Consider the following 16,484-nt stretch of genomic DNA (forward strand, 5'->3'; position numbering starts at 1 on the left):
ATATAAACTCCTAAACATATTCCGAATTATTTACAACAACACCCAATCCAAACAAATAATGATTTTTGAAAACCCAAATTTGAATTCAAAGCTTTCAATCTTTTTAATGGCTATCAATGATGGAAAATATATGGAAGAACAAATGAAGATGAAGATGAAGATGAAGAACAAAAATCTCCTCAGAATCACACGCAGATCTGGTGCCTTCATTTTAGCGCGTTTTTATGGCAAAATCTACCTATTTTTGGATTGGTATATAATTTATAGTAAAAGTGTGGACTACACGGATAAATAACAAATTATGAACATTTTTTGTAATAAGGTTTGATATATGGTATAGATAGGTAAAAATCTCTTAAAAGTTTGTTATGTTTGTCTCCTATATTGTCATCCTTTATACACTATTAAATGGACCGTTCTTTGCAGACATGAATGGAGCCAATAAAGGTTTTTACGGGATGTGCTTTTCTTGTAATTTGCACACCTATTTTTTTCTATTTTCATTTAGACATAATTTCACATATATATTTTCAATGATAATTTTACTTATATACCAACGTTTTTATAATTCCACTGTATCAATAACATTTGCGTGAACGTCCCCTAGTGAAGGTTTGATCACTCACTAAGCGTTCGGGGCATTTGCACAGGCAGCCACATTTAAGGCAGCTATTCAAAATATGGGCATAAATGAAAAATTAGTGCAAATTTAGCCATAGTCAATCTTTGGTCTGAAGTTCGAAATACAACAACAGAACTTTAATTTAGAATTTGAATTACTACACCTGAATTTCAGTCTAGTATTTATGCCAAACTTCAGACTAAAAAGGGTTGTGCATTGATGGTGGCTAGCTTCTAAAAATATTTCAGGTTGTGGCTAAATTTTAAGTACAGTACACACATGTAGAAATTCAAAAATAGCCAGATTTACAACTGGTCGTTCAAAAATAGTCTAGTTTCAAAAGTAATCGAAATTTAGCCACTTTTCATGTAAAGAAAAATCTGAGCGAAAACACTGTTCAAAACCTGAAAAATACGCCAGTGTATTATACTGGAGTTCCAGGATAAGTATGCTGGAACTCCAGCATAATATGATGGAGTTCCAACATAAGTACACTAGAACTCCAGCATAATATACTGGAGTTCCAGCAAGTATAATTGTCCAGTATAATATACTGGAGTTTGGAGCATCGATGCTCTAGTCTCCAATATATTATACTTGAGTCAACAAAGTATACTAGTCCAGCATAATATGCTGGAGTTCATACAGAGGTGCACCGAACTCCAGTATATTATGTTGGACTGGTCTCTGTTGCAGCAAAATAGTAGCTATTTTTCATTGACTTCGTAAATATTGGCTATTTTTGAATGACCAGTCCGAAAACTGGCTATACCGTGCTATTTTTACCAGAAAAACTGGTAAAACATAACATAGATTTTTTTCCACCGATCACAGAATATCGATTAGCTTTACGTGGTAATGTATACTCCTTCCGATCCACAATAAGTGACCATTTTACTTTTGGCACATCCATTAAGGAAATACAACTTTTAGAAAAAAAAGATGTATTCACTAAATTAACCTTAATTAATTGCTAACTTGACTCATTGGAATATGTAAATAAGGGCAACAACAACAACAACAACTATGTGTCATGACCCAAACCGATGGGCCGCGATGGGCACCCGATACCTTACTCAACCGAGTACCAACGTAACGTATCTTTCTTATTACATTATCATATACACATGATATACGGGCCTAATAGGCCAACATAATTCTTTATAAACTCAAAACATAGGCCGACAAGGCCGTACAATCTTTTATGTATACGACATATATCTACAAGCCTTTAAGAATACATAAATGTCATAAAGGTCGGGACAGAGTCCTACCATACTAAACAATACACGTCTAAATCATACTAACCAAACGAGCAACTCTGAAGCAAATGGCGTGCACCAACATCTTCCACTGAGCTGATAGCCTACTTGGAGGGCTCTCGACCTGTCTATCGGGACCTGCGGGCATGAAACGCAGCGTCCCCAGGCAAAAGGGACGTCAGTACGAATAATGTACCGAGTATGTAAGGCATATAAATAAGTACATAAGAGACATGGAAGAAATATAGAGTACATGACTCAACCTGTAAGTCTGAATAACTTTGTATGCGTATGAATGTCATGTCGTGCGTAGGTACATGTTTCATAACATCATCAGCCTCTAAGGGCATCCCATCATATCATATCGGCCACTGTGGGCAAAATCATCATCGTATACAACTTGATCAGGCGGTGGTGCGTATATAATGCCATAACCTTTCCCATATCCCATATACATATATATACATACATATATACACGTATATAACGTCGTTTGAAACATATTTCAGCCACTGTGGACAACATTATCATTATATACCAGCTGATCGAGTGGTGGTGCGTATATAACGCCGTAACCTTTTTCCCGTATCGCATATAAATATAATATACATATATACGCGTATATAACGCCATCTGGTCATGGGTCAATGCACATGTATAAATGGATGAAATGCATGAAAAATACGTTATAATCTTAATATGCCTTCCGGATAACCTTTTTCAACTGTATATTATTCTGAGACCCGTGAACAGGAAATAATAATATTTTTTACGGGGAATCAAGAATATAGACACCCCTAATAACTCTATGAATAGAGTAATTTATGGAAACTGTGTATTTGCTCGTTTCTTCAATATAATTTGGACCATGCCAAAAGAAAGAAGGGATGACCTTAACATACCTGAGTAGAAAAAACTCCGTATAATATTCTTGGCGAAGATTACACCATACTCTTTTAGAATCACAAAACTTGGACGGAATTGCTTCAAAGTTCTTGGTTTTGAAATGGAACATTTTCTGCTTCTGAAATTGAAACCTTGCTTTGTTTCGAAATGAAAATGCTTCTGCTTTAATCGTTCTTGGCAGATTTGTGTTGGGCTTTAAAGAACTCCCAAGAAGCAATTTCAATTGGAATGAAATGCCACCACTTACGTTCTTGGCTAGTCAAAGGCAGATTGGTTTTTGCCTTTTTACAAAGAATTCTCTATCTTATCCAAAGTCTTGTAAGAATTAATTTATGGTATAAAAGCCATCTGGCAAGGTGACTTTAAGAGTCATCTTTTGCCTATTGTGGCTTTATGACACGTGAAATGGTGGGTGAAGATTATTAATCTTTACCCACTTATTAGTTAACTGAGTAATGTCCCGTTATCCGGTAATTAATTAATTACCCGCATAATTGAGAATTATTCCCACTTACTTGAAATATTACTCACTTTTCACATACCTTATATGCCTTACTATTATGGTCATGTGGTACATTGTATGGTACTAGTCCATAAATACCGAGTATTTTAGCTTGAGCCGTATTTTATCCCAAAATACCAAATTTCAACGAAATTCATTTTCTTAGACTTGCTCCCCCTTTCACCTTCATGAAGTTACTAATCACTTGTGAAATAGCATAATCCTTATAATCCTCAAATAATCTTTTCCTTGGACTGATGTCAATTACCTTACGATAAATTCAACGTAAAATACTATAGGGTGCAACATCGTCGTAACTTATTATTGCGAAGTGTAACATCACTGTAATGTAATACTACAGGGTACAACACTTTCGTAACTTAATAATGCAGGACGTAATATCAATCGTAACATATTACTGTAGAGCATAACATCGTCGTTAATACTGCGGAACGTAATATTGACGTAATATTACAGGGCGTAACATCACTCCCCTCTTTGGAACATTCGTCCTCGAATGTTGACTGATGCTCTTATCATTTTTGTAACTTATAGTTCTTGTGAATACCTTAATACTCTTCTTTCCATTTAAGTAGTTGCTCTGTGAATAAATCTAAAGTCTAGGATATTCCCCCCTTTAGTCTTTTTGCTCATATCATGACCTGTGGTCGAAATCTTCCTAATCTTGCAACTTCTGTTACCTCCTATCATGCAGCATGTATGACCCTGGCTTTGTAGGTGCACTTATGCGATTCATCTTTCCTTCTTCCTTTTATCTTTTAGTCAATCTCTAGGCTTTACTTTGTATATACAAGGCTTAATAGGATGCCTCTCTAGGCCTCTATAGGTATACTGAAGTCCTTTGCTCGATACTTTGTAGAACTTGCGAATATGGCCATATCTTATTTCATAGATCTGGTTACCCATTCACAGGACTTTACTGCATTTACATGGGTTATACTATACCATAAAGTTTTCTTCAATCTACCTTTACCAATGTATGCTTACCAAGTTCCCAGTTACTTTTGTTGCCTACCCTTTAGGTATAAATCTCAGTCCTTCAATGCTCCTTCATTACCGTGCGTCTTAAGAATCATGGCCTAATCTCATGTCATACTTTGTAACTTATATCTGACCATTGTTGATTCGCCTCAATGTTGATCTATAATCCTTTACTTGAAGACTTGAAACTTCTTACGTAATACATTAACGCTAGGGCTTACGTTGTATTGAGGAATATTTGAAGTGATTTCCATAATCATATTTCATAGTGTCTCAATGTGTTTCACCTTATGGGGTATCTTAATTTCTTGCCGTCAGCGAAATCTTTTTCTCCTTCTCTTCTTCTATTTTTTTTTCAAATCATTATTCAAATGAAGGCCCAAACTTCATCCTTTATCTGTGACAATTATACCTTCATTTTATTACTGGGTCAGCATTTCATTCTTTCTAAATGCCATTCATCTTTGACTCCTTTGAGTTTATTCAAGATATACTAAGCTTTGTATAACATAGAGAAACCATATGCTCTTCTTGTTTTCATGGGCTTAATTCTAAGGACTAATCCATTCTCGTCACCTTCTCACTCGCCTTTTCTCGTTCTTACATCCTGTCATAAAACTTTGTCGCTTTACTATACTTTAGCTTGCGACCTATACATATCTATTTATACTACTCGTAATCTTCCTTCAACTTGCTTGAATTTCCTTGTGTTATTTTAGAACATCAAGCAAGACATCACATCGTCTCTAACTCTTCTTTACTTTCTTAATTAGACCTCTCGATACCCAGAAATCACTGACTAGAAGATATGCCACTGACGATGCCGCTATCATTATCGGCTATTAGATCCCCGTGTTTATAGCCTTCTATCCGAAGTATGGACTATTCACGATCTTCTACCTTTGAGTATCTCGTACGTTGTTTACCTTTATCTTACTTACCTTAAGATCTCACATCGTATCTTCTCTCTCTTTCGTGACCTCCCTTCCACCTAGGTGTAATTCACGTCCATAACTTGAAGCTCTATTATAATACTTGCACCTCTGGTACATACACAATTTGGTGGGAGCTTCATACTGACTTCTTATGAGGCTGGGACACTTCTAACTGGCTTTATCGTAGAGCCACTATAGAATATGGTTACTACATTATTTCTATTGTACCTTTTATAGTAAGAGTGATTCTGCAAGGTTCTCAATCACGATTTCTGTAATTTTCAGGGTCTAATAATCAAATTTCTGATTTACTTCGTTGATGTATCTCTTTAGTTTCCTCCTTTTTCTGATCAGCCTTTGTGTAGGCTTAAGCTACTTCCCGATATGCGATTCATGGTATTAGTTATTACTTTAGCCTTTCATGGATGCTACGAAATATCCATGATAAAATCTTCTGACAATTCAATCCTTTGTCTATGATCTGGGCTCAATTCTTTCTTTTAACTTATATCGGAATCTTCTACGACCGTATGATTGTCAACATACATGTTGCTGCATGGATAATATTCCGAAATCTTAAGTGTGTTCATCACATAACTAACTCTGGATCATTGATCAATAATTCCTTTCGTTCTATCTCATTTTTCTTTAAACGTAGGCAATTACTTTTCCTGGTCTTTCTGTCCCCTTGTTGCGTCCATACTTAGCTTATCATAGTGTCTACACTTGCCATAGTTTTCATACAACTCATATGATCTCGAATATTACTTTTAATTCTTACTTCCCATTCATTAGCCACGATAGGTGCCATTCCTTTGGAATGCTTACAATGTTGTTACGAGATTGTTGTTACACGACCATTTCCTCTTTAGGTCGTTGTGCTTAGGTTGAAGCCTTCTTTCTTGTCTCCTCAGCTAGTCCTTAGTTGTAGCACTTAGGGAGAACCCTTGATCCTCATAAAGCTGTGAGCTTATTACGGACCTTTTGATGTCCTTCCTTGCCTATAATTGTTTGTGGTTGCTTACTTCCATGACCTTATGCTTGTATGGTTGCTTCTAAACTGATATTTTGACTGCCTTCCCAGTGGAACTTTCTTTTATCCCCGTAACACTCATACGGTACCTTTAACTACCCCGACTCTTGTTTGAATATATCTCAAGTATTATAATGATATTCTTTGAGGCTGAATTCTCCATGTTGGGTTCTACTATGTTTATCTTACACGATCTGACGACTTGTCTATAACCACCTGTTTAGCCATAACTGGGATCTTTCTGACCAATTACTAATTACTTGTTGGCCCCATTCTCATATCAATATTCCTCGTAATCTTTCTTGGGTTATTTTCTTTTTCTTAACTTATGTCTCGCACTGGCTCCTTATTTATTAATAACAGCTCGGACAGGAACCTTTACTTCCTCTTCTTGATGTTGTGCTTGCACAATATTCTTGAATCGTAGCGTATCTGTAAGATTTGGATAAGTGACATCTCATTCCTCTTTCATTTATCGCATTCTTCCTTTACCAATTCCATAGTCACTAGAACCACTTAATTCTAACTTAATGCCACATCACTCCATATTCCCCATTTAAGGGTGTACTAAGAGTTGAAGCCACGAGGATTTACCTATAGATGTTTTACCTCTTCATCTTTGGCGTTGTTTCACAACATCAATGATCCTTACTCGCCTTGCAGTAATCCTTTTATACCAAGGATGACAAATTCCCTTACTTGCGAGGGTGACACTTAATGTAACTGGTACATACAGTCCCTTAAGCTTAACTTTTCTAATATTGCTTGTTTTAGGGAAGTGTCTTCCTAGATGACCATTCTCTGAATTTCTCATGTATCTTCTTCTGTTGTTCGTCCTATTATTGCCGGAATGCGATATGAAATTCTCATGATGCTGACTGTTATCAAATCACTCAGCACCAAATTTATATTTAGTTTATCTTGTTTACCAGCCCATACTGATTTCTATTATTCTGGGATTTAATTCTCTCTTCTGGTAATCACATTAGAGTCACGAACTTGGTTCTGTTTGTGGTTGTTTGGAATTTCAAATTGTTGTTGTGAACTGCTGTTGTATTGCTGCTCGCATTTCTGCTGCTGCTGATTTCTTCTTCTTCTTCTTCTTCTTCTTCTTCTTCTTCTTCTTCTTCTTCTTCTTCTTCTTCTTCTTCTTCTTCTTCTTCTTCTTCTTCTTCTTCTTCTTCTTCTTCTTCTTCTTCTTCTTCTTCTTCTTCTTCTTCTTCTTCTTCTTCTTCTTCTTCTTCTTCTTCTTCTTCTTCTTCTTCTTCTTCTTCTTCTTCTTCTTCTTCTTCTTTCTTCTTCTTCTTCTTCTTCTTCTTCTTCTTCTTCTTCTTCTTCTTCTTCTTCTTCTTCTTCTTCTTCTTCTTCTTCTTCTTCTTCTTCTTCTTCTTTCTTCTTCTTCTTCTTCTTCTTCTTCTTCTTCTTCTTCTTCTTCTTCTTCTTCTTCTTCTTCTTCTTCTTCTTCTTCTTCTTCTTCTTCTTCTTCTTCTTCTTCTTCTTCTTCTTCTTCTTCTTCTTCTTCTTCTTCTTCTTCTTCTTCTTCTTCTTCTTCTTCTTCTTCTTCTTCTTCTTCTTCTTCTTCTTCTTCTTCTTCTTCTTCTTCTTCTTCTTCTTCTTCTTCTTCTTCTTCTTCTTCTTCTTCTTCTTCCTACCGTCGTTATCCATGTATCACACCTATCCATAATGCTTTGTTATCTCTCTTCTCATTACTCTGCTAATATTTCTGCATATCCCTTTTCTTGTGAAAACTTCAACACGCCATTCTTTCGCTTTTAGCTCTCCTTAATTCATTCCTCGGCTCTTTCAATTGCCTAACCTTCTTTCTTTACTGGGAGCGGGAGCCATACTAAGGTAATATTTATTCCTTCAAGGCTTCCAGTGCTCATATCTAGCTTTAATATTTTAGGGTGCACCGTCTAGGTGTCTCACGAGGAGATCTACTAGCACACTTGCAATATCCTTTGGAAATGTCAACTAACACAAACAATCCATTCACCATTTTGGTTTACTCTAACCCCAGCCAGGTCCTGATGTTCCGTCCTTTTCTTAAACTACATATGTTAGCCCCCATAGGGCATAACTGAGATGGGTACGACCAATTGTACATATCTCTGTTACTGTTGAGGGTAACTCTTAATGCTTATATTTTTCTGCCGGAACTATAATACCGATAATCTTCATTAACTGGGTGCCTCGTACCCTTCTTCACCTTGCTTCTTTTACATCTTAAAAGCATTGTATTTTACTATAAATGTGGATAGATATTCTTGCCTTAAGGTCCCTTATCAAGAGGCTTACACATTTTAGTACACCCATGATTTGCTAAAGACCTCACATTTACTTATCATAAGCAAAATGCAAAATTGAGTTCCTCTAAATCAATAATTCCACAGCTATATCTCTTATCGATCGTCTTTCTGAATGTAGGCATCGTCTCATTACGAATAGAAGTTCGGGACTTGAATTCTTATAAGTGAGCTCTACCACATGATCTAGAGTAAGAAGGAAGAGTGACAGTCCTAAATGCCCTTGTAGCCTCCTGCCTATAAGTGTGGTGCACGACACACCCATAAACAAGACTCTACTAGACACAGCTTGTAGACTCCCTAGGATAGAACTGCTCTGATACCACTTTTGTCACGAACCAAACCGATGGGCCGCGATGGGCACCCTGTACCTTACTCAACTAAGTACCAACATAACGTATCTTTCTTATTACATCATCATATACATATGACATACGGTCCTAATAAGCCAACATGATTCTTTATAAACTCAAAACATAGGCCGACAAGTCCGTACAATCTTTTATGTACACGACATATATCTACAAGCCTCTAAGAATACATAAATGTCATAAAGGTCGGGACAGAGTCCCGCCATACCAAACAATACATGTCTAAATCATACTAACCAAACGAACAACTCCGAAGCAAATGGAGCGTACCAACATCTTCCGCTGAGCTAATAGCCTACTTGGAGGGCTCTCGACCTGTCTATCGGGACTTGCGGGCATGAAACGCAGCGTCCCCAGGCAAAAGGGACATCAGTACGAATAATGTACCGAGTATGTAAGGCACATAAATAAGTACATAAGAGACATGAAAGAAATATAGAGTACATGACTCAACCTGTAAATCTGAATAACTTTGTAAATCATAAATTGCTTTTAGTGTCTTGCATATGTGTATGAATGTCATGTCGTGCATAGGTACATGTTTCATAACATCATCAGCCTTTGAGGGCATCCCATCATATCATATCGGCCACTGTGGGCAAAATCATCATCTTATACCAGCTGATCAGGTGGTGGTGCGTATATAATGCCATAACCTTTCCCATATCTCATATACATATATATACATACATACATATATACGCGTATATAATGCCGTTTGAATCATATTTCAACCACTGCGGGCAACATCATCATCATATACCAGCTGATCAGGTGGTGGTGCGTATATAACGCCATAACCTTTTTCCATATCCCATATATATATATATATATATATAACGTCATCTGGTCATGGGTCAATGCACATGTATAAATGGATGAAATGCATGAAAAATACGTAATAATCTTAATATTCCTTTCGGATAACCTTTTTGAACTGTGTATTATTTTGAGACCTATGAATAGGAAATAATAATATTTTCACGGTGAATCAAGAATATAGACACCCTTAATAACTCTACGAATAGAGTAATTTATGGAAACTATGTATTTGCTCGTTTCTTCAATATAATTTGGACCATGCCAAAAGAAAGAAGGGATGACCTTAACATACCTGAATATGGAAAACTCCGTATAATATTCCTGGTGAAGATTACACCGTACTCTTTTAGAACCACAAAACTTGGACGAAATTGCTTCAAAGTTCTTGGTTTTGAAATGGAACGTTTTCTGCTTCTGAAATTGAAACATTGCTTTGTTTCGAAATGAAAATGTTTCAGCTTTAATCGTTCTTGGCAGATTTGTGTTGGGCTTTAAAGAACTCCCAAGAAGCAATTTCAATTGAAATGAAATGCCTCCACTTACGTTCTTGGCTAGTCAAAGACAGATTGGTTTTTGCCTTTGTATTACAAAGAATTCTCTATCTTATCCAAAGTCTTGTAAAACTTAATTCATGGTATAAAAGCCATATGGCAAGGTGACTTTAAGAGTCATCTTTTGCCTATTATGGCTTTATGCCACGTGAAATGGTGGGTGAAGATTATTAATCTTTATCCACTTATTAGTTAACTGGATAATGTTCCGTTATCCGGTAATTAATTAGTTACCCGTATAATTGAGAATTATTCATACTTATTTGAAATATTATTCACTTTTCACATACTTTATACGTCTTATTATTATGGTCATGTGATACCTTGTATGATACTAGTCCATAAATACCGAGTATTTTAGCTTGAGCCGTATTTTATCCCAAAATACCAAATTTCAACGAAATTCATTTTCTTAGACTTGCTCCCCCTTTCACCTTCATGAAGTTACTAATCACTTGTGAAATAGCATAATTCTTATAATCCCCAAATAATTTTTTCCTTGGACTGATGTCAATTACCTTACGATAAATTCAACGCAAAATACTGCAGGGTGCAACATCGTTGAACTTATTATTGCGAAGCGTAACATCACCGTAATGTAATACTACATGGTACAACACTGTCGTAACTTAATACTGTAGGACGTAACATCAATCGTAACATATTACTGCAGAGCATAACATTGTCGTAATATAATACTGCGGAACGTATTATTAACGTAATATTGCGGGGCGTAACATTATGTAAGGGCAAATTTTGAAAAAAATAAAATTAATTTCTTGTTGATTATATCATATATATATATATATATATATATATAAATGGACACTTATTTTGGACGAAAATAAAAAGGTAAAATAATCGCTAAGTGTGGACGAAAGGAGCAGAACGTAAATGAGAAAAACTATTAGTCTTTTCATTAAAACGACTGACATTATTTTTCTTTTCCAGTAACCTGCTGATATCAAGGTCTTAATAACACTGAGAAGAACTGGATACACTTTGTTACACGTGGCTTCTTATGTGACTACGAAAGTTGCTGAAATTATGCTCAAGAGGATGCACGAAAGAAACTCTCTCTCTCTCTCACACTCTTTCAAATAATTTTAAAAAGGTGGGAAAAGGTTAAATATTTTAAGTAATCCTATTAGGATTTGCACGTCAAAAGTGTAAGGTTGGGTTCTTCTAATGAAAAGATAAAAAGGGTTATCATATGCTCCTTGCCGCCCATGTGTAGGTATGAAAAAATAAATAAAGAAACGATGACAATAGAATTTGCTTCACAAACTGAGCATATAATGATGACAATGATTCTTAATTACCTCCTTGGTTTCAGATTACATTAAAATATGTACAAAAAGAAAAAGGAAAAGAGAAGATACAGATTCTTTTGAGATGTGTAAGACTAATAATAAAATTATATAGAATTATATATGATTTTTGTAATGAAGAGATGATAGAAGTTCATTCAAAGTTGACTTAGGGAGTAAAAGGACTTCCATTTGCTATCTCTAAATCTAATTTCACAGCCAAAAAAGAGTATCCAATTCCAAGCTATACTTATCTTTGTGGATTACGCGATGGAAGAGAATCATGTAATGGATTTGACTAGAAGATGTATATTCGTGGGGATTACGTAATATATTGTGTTTGGTTAATATTAGCAGAAAGCCTGAAAGTGGTTTGATTGATAATCCTTTACATATATGTTTAATTAGCCATTAGTTTAACTAGAACATATGTTGAAGGGCATAGTATATATAAATATTTGCAAATTTGAAATAATGACTTGAAGTATTGACTGGCCTTCGACAACTCTCTCATAAAAAGGAGTTGTGGATTTTTTTTTTTTTTTTTTTTTTTTTTTTGAAGTTGAGTCATTATATCACTTGTTAAAATATGCCCTTCGCTCAAATTTTTAACTTTCTCTTATTCTTTAAGAGCTCTTTCAACTTATATAACTCTCGAACGAAAAGTTTATTAAGGAACACGTTAATCTAAACACATTAGATTTAGTGCGTAAATCGTAAATCGTAAAACGAGAATTTACCTGTTTTTGTAGCGGAAGCGGAAGGGACGGATGAACCGCGGTTGAAATTACTGGTCAGCGGTGGTTGTCACATTGTATTGGATCAACCTCTAAGCCACAATATTCTGTATTTTAGAAGTACATCGTATGTGTACTTATACAGGGATAGCTAGGGTTACAGTAATTACTAAAATTACTATATTTAGCCCTAGTAGGCCCTAAGAGATAAGTGGACTTTATTTCCTACAGTTTCTATGCAGTAATGATACTAATATAAGCTCATGACATGCTTCAACTCATTATACTGACTCTATAGTGAAGAATGGAATTTGGTGCATTTCTAAGAGAAGCTTCTTAAAAGTAAAAATTTAGAATTATCCTCCCTAATCATCCTTTTAAAGTTCCTTTTTAGGCTGGAGGAATCCAGAATAAAAGAAAAGAGAAGGGTTTAACGATATCGAATCTTGCACTTTTAAAATGTAAATTAACAGTTGATCCACTAAACCAATTTTCAAATTTTCGCTAATAATTATTTTCTTGCCCGACTAAGTTCACTTTTAACTAACATATATTTTGTTGTTGAGTTCTATATCACAGTCCAAAGCTTCACCTAAATTGCACTTTTATCAGAATAGTGAAGCCAATACTTTCTTTAGTGGATAACACATAACGAAGCTATAATGCCAGACAATTACTAATTATGAAAATTAAAAAGTGTTCTCTCCATCAAATTTCTCATATTTGATTCGATTGTATAGAAATTTCATCTATCTAAATCACGAACTACTAACTTTCAACAAACTTTTGATTAATGATGATCTTTTTTGACCCAAAAGGGTTGTGAGCCTCAATTTCAATGAATAATCATTAATTCTTGTTCAAATTCAAAACATGCCAATCGATTTTCTAGTTGTACATATTTTAGTGGAGTAGTTTTCTAATGATTGTAAATGATCCATTTGGTTCGGTCACTAAGCCAACACCAATTAACTAGTCTGTAAATGCATTGCTGACTGTAACTATAGTATTTTAAACTTATTTATTATATGCACTCCATCAAAAACTTCCACAAGTTCATTTATATATTTATAAAATTAAGTGAGGTCAAGGCCTTCTCAAAACACAAGATCAGTAAGAAGTGTGTGTTGGACCGAAATACCAAAGTGGATAATTGACTCATTTCTTCCTGGAAAGTTAACGTCAAATAGCACGGGCTAGCCAGTTTTCGGACTGGTCATTCAAAAATAGCCAACATTTACCAAGTCATTGAAAAATAGTCACTATTTTGCTGCAACAAAGATCGGTCCAGCATAATATATTGAAGTTCGGTGCACCTGCGTATGAACTTCCAACATATTATGCTGCACCGGTATACTTTGCTGGCTCCAGTATAATATACTGGAGTTCCAACATACTTTGCTGGAAATCCAGTATAATATACTGGAGTTCCAGCAAAGTCTACTGCAACTTCCAGTATATTATACTGGAGTTCCAGTATATTATGTTGGAGTATTTTCAGGATTTTGAACAATGTTTTCGTTCAAATTTATCTTTACATAAAAAGTGGCTAAATTTCGATGACTTTTGAAACTGTAGCTATTTTTGAATAACCACTTGTAAATCTGGCTATTTTTTAATTTCTCCCAAAGTTAACTTGTGAAACCTATTTTCTTCCTTCACCTCCTCATTTTATTATTATTATTATTATTATTATTATTATTATTATTATTATTATTATTATTATTATTATTATTATTATTATTATTATTATTATTATTATAGTTTCATAGTTTTTATTTTTTCACTATAATTTATTGCCTGTAACTAAGTGATTCCAATTATTGCTGTAAGTTTACTCACCACATTCGATGAAAGACATATCGGTGTATTCAATCGATTTTGATTTTTCAATGACGATAAACAAATCGACCTTTTCCATTAATTTTTGGAGGTACATTACATACTCATTTTCATTAGTGAGACTCCATCTCTTTTGATATCTCCTATCTTACTGAATTTTGGAAGTTAAATCATTTCACGGGTCTTGTGAAGTGAAAAACTATGAAGAGAAATTCACATGAATTTAGAAAGGGCAGGTTGTGTTTGTGTACAAAATATATAAAGTTTTTATTATTATTATTATTATTATTATTATTATTTTTCTCTATTAAATTCAACTAAAAATTAATTTAATTGTTCTAGTAGAAGAGGTACTAATAAGCCAATAATCTTTTAAAATTTAAAACTAAAACGGAGATATAATTTTATTGTTGTCATTTTCTCTCGGGGAAGATTTTAAATAATGTGAACAAGCTCTGTTGGTCTAAGGATCAAGATTGTTGTGGCTGGTCCAGACTCTAGATACCAAAGGTGACCCATTGATCTTTATAGTCTTCAAGCAAGTTCATCTGAATATTCCCGAAGATGGGGCAGCATGACCTATAAAAGTGGTGCGATGCTCTACGTTTCGGCTAACTTTAATTCATGCGTCAAGTTCATTGATAAGCCTGGGTTGTGAAATCGAGTGGTCAAACAGAGACGAAAGCTGGTCATAGTGATCCGAGATCCGTGTTAAAGGGCTCTAGCTCCATAGATCAAAGGCGCACCGAGAAAAAGCAAGAAAATATTATGTTCTTCCCGTCTTAGGAGCAACTAGAGGTGTCCATGGTTCGTTTGGATTGGTTTTTCCCTAAAAAGAAACCACACCGAGTAAGTCGGTTCTTCAAATATTGGAACAAAAACCAAATCAATTACGTTGGTTTTTTATCGATTCGGTTTGTGTTGATTTTTCGGTTTTTGTCGGTTTTTCGATTTTTTTCTTAAATATGAGACATACACTACCAAACACATATTCCGGCGATTACATTTTCAATTTAACACTATCAAACCAATTTCTCTTTGAGAAATCTATCATTTACCAAGATATATTGATGATAATTAAATCAAATAGTGATGAATAATTTAAGTACCCAATTAAAAATTGATTGTTTTTAACGTGAAATAAATTCTTGTACTTAGCAAAAGAAAACTACCAATCAAACTACAATCAAACTAGAAGGCAAAGAATTAGATTATTATAATAGCAAAGAACTAGACTAAAAATACAAATGACTAATATGTACCATAAAATTTTAGAAACTTTATATAAAAATATACATATATATAGGTGTAATAATAAATTTAAATAGCTACTTTTATAGCCGGTTTAGTTCGATTTTTTCAGTTATTTTTTAATTAAAATCAAAACCAAACCAAATTTGATCGGTTTTCAAAATTCAAAACCAAAATCAAACCAAATCTAAAAAGTATCAATTTTTTTGATTGATTTGATTCGATTTTTGTTTTCGGGTTATTATGAATACCCCTAAGAGCACACAAAAGAAGATTAGTATTATTGACCGAATGATAAAGTACTAACACCTTCCTTATATGGGATCCACGCACGGACTAATGCGGCAGAAAACTAGCATTTGATCGACATATTTTGCTCTTCAATTTGCATTGCAAAATGTTATATGCCTAAATCTTAGCGGTAAATCTCATAGTTCGCAACCATTTTGCCAGCATTGTGAACTAGGAACTTCACACTGAATCATCTACCTGACCTATTAGACTCTCAGTACTGATAGTTGATTTCTCCAGAGGCGAACCCAGGATTCTGCGGTCGGGGGCACCATGACACTATAAATTTATAATTATTCATAATGATTAGTACGAGGACTTATGCTAATATCTAATTATTTTTTAAGATATTTATAAGTATATATACAGTTGTTGCCGAAGTTTTTGGGTACCGGTGATCCCTCAACTTAACATGTGCGTCAGCCTCTGGATCGCCCTAACGAAATATCATGCCCTAATCGAGCTAGTTAAGCTCAATTTGCATGTCTAACTCAGCTTAGGACTCAAATTTAGGTGTTAACCAGGATACATAAGCATCCAACGAGCCCATGTTATTTACAAATAATTTAATACTCCTATTATTACAACGAAATGGGACAATGATGAGACAATTGCTAGGTCCAAATTCGACCACACATTTTGACTATTCCCAAGATGGGGTTGGGTTTTTGTTTGTTATCGACATATTGATTTGATAATCATGCTGTACCAAAGGTTGTGAGTTCGAGTCTCCCCAAGAGT

The 16,484-nt window shown here is 34.7% G+C and overlaps 1 long non-coding RNA gene across 1 annotated transcript; it reads right to left on the reverse strand.

The window, feature by feature from the left end:
- Window positions 1–1,707: 1,707 nt before the first annotated feature.
- Window positions 1,708–5,022, reverse strand: LOC142170699 (uncharacterized). Its single transcript, XR_012700079.1, has 2 exons — window positions 2,787–5,022; window positions 1,708–2,022 (listed from the first exon to the last, which is right to left on the reverse strand). It is a non-coding gene; the product is annotated as an uncharacterized LOC142170699 (long non-coding RNA).
- Between the last annotated feature and the right edge of the window lie 11,462 nt (window positions 5,023–16,484).

This window comes from Nicotiana tabacum, chromosome 16 (genome assembly GCF_000715075.1).
Source record: "Nicotiana tabacum cultivar K326 chromosome 16, ASM71507v2, whole genome shotgun sequence".
NCBI classification, from domain to species: domain Eukaryota; kingdom Viridiplantae; phylum Streptophyta; class Magnoliopsida; order Solanales; family Solanaceae; genus Nicotiana; species Nicotiana tabacum.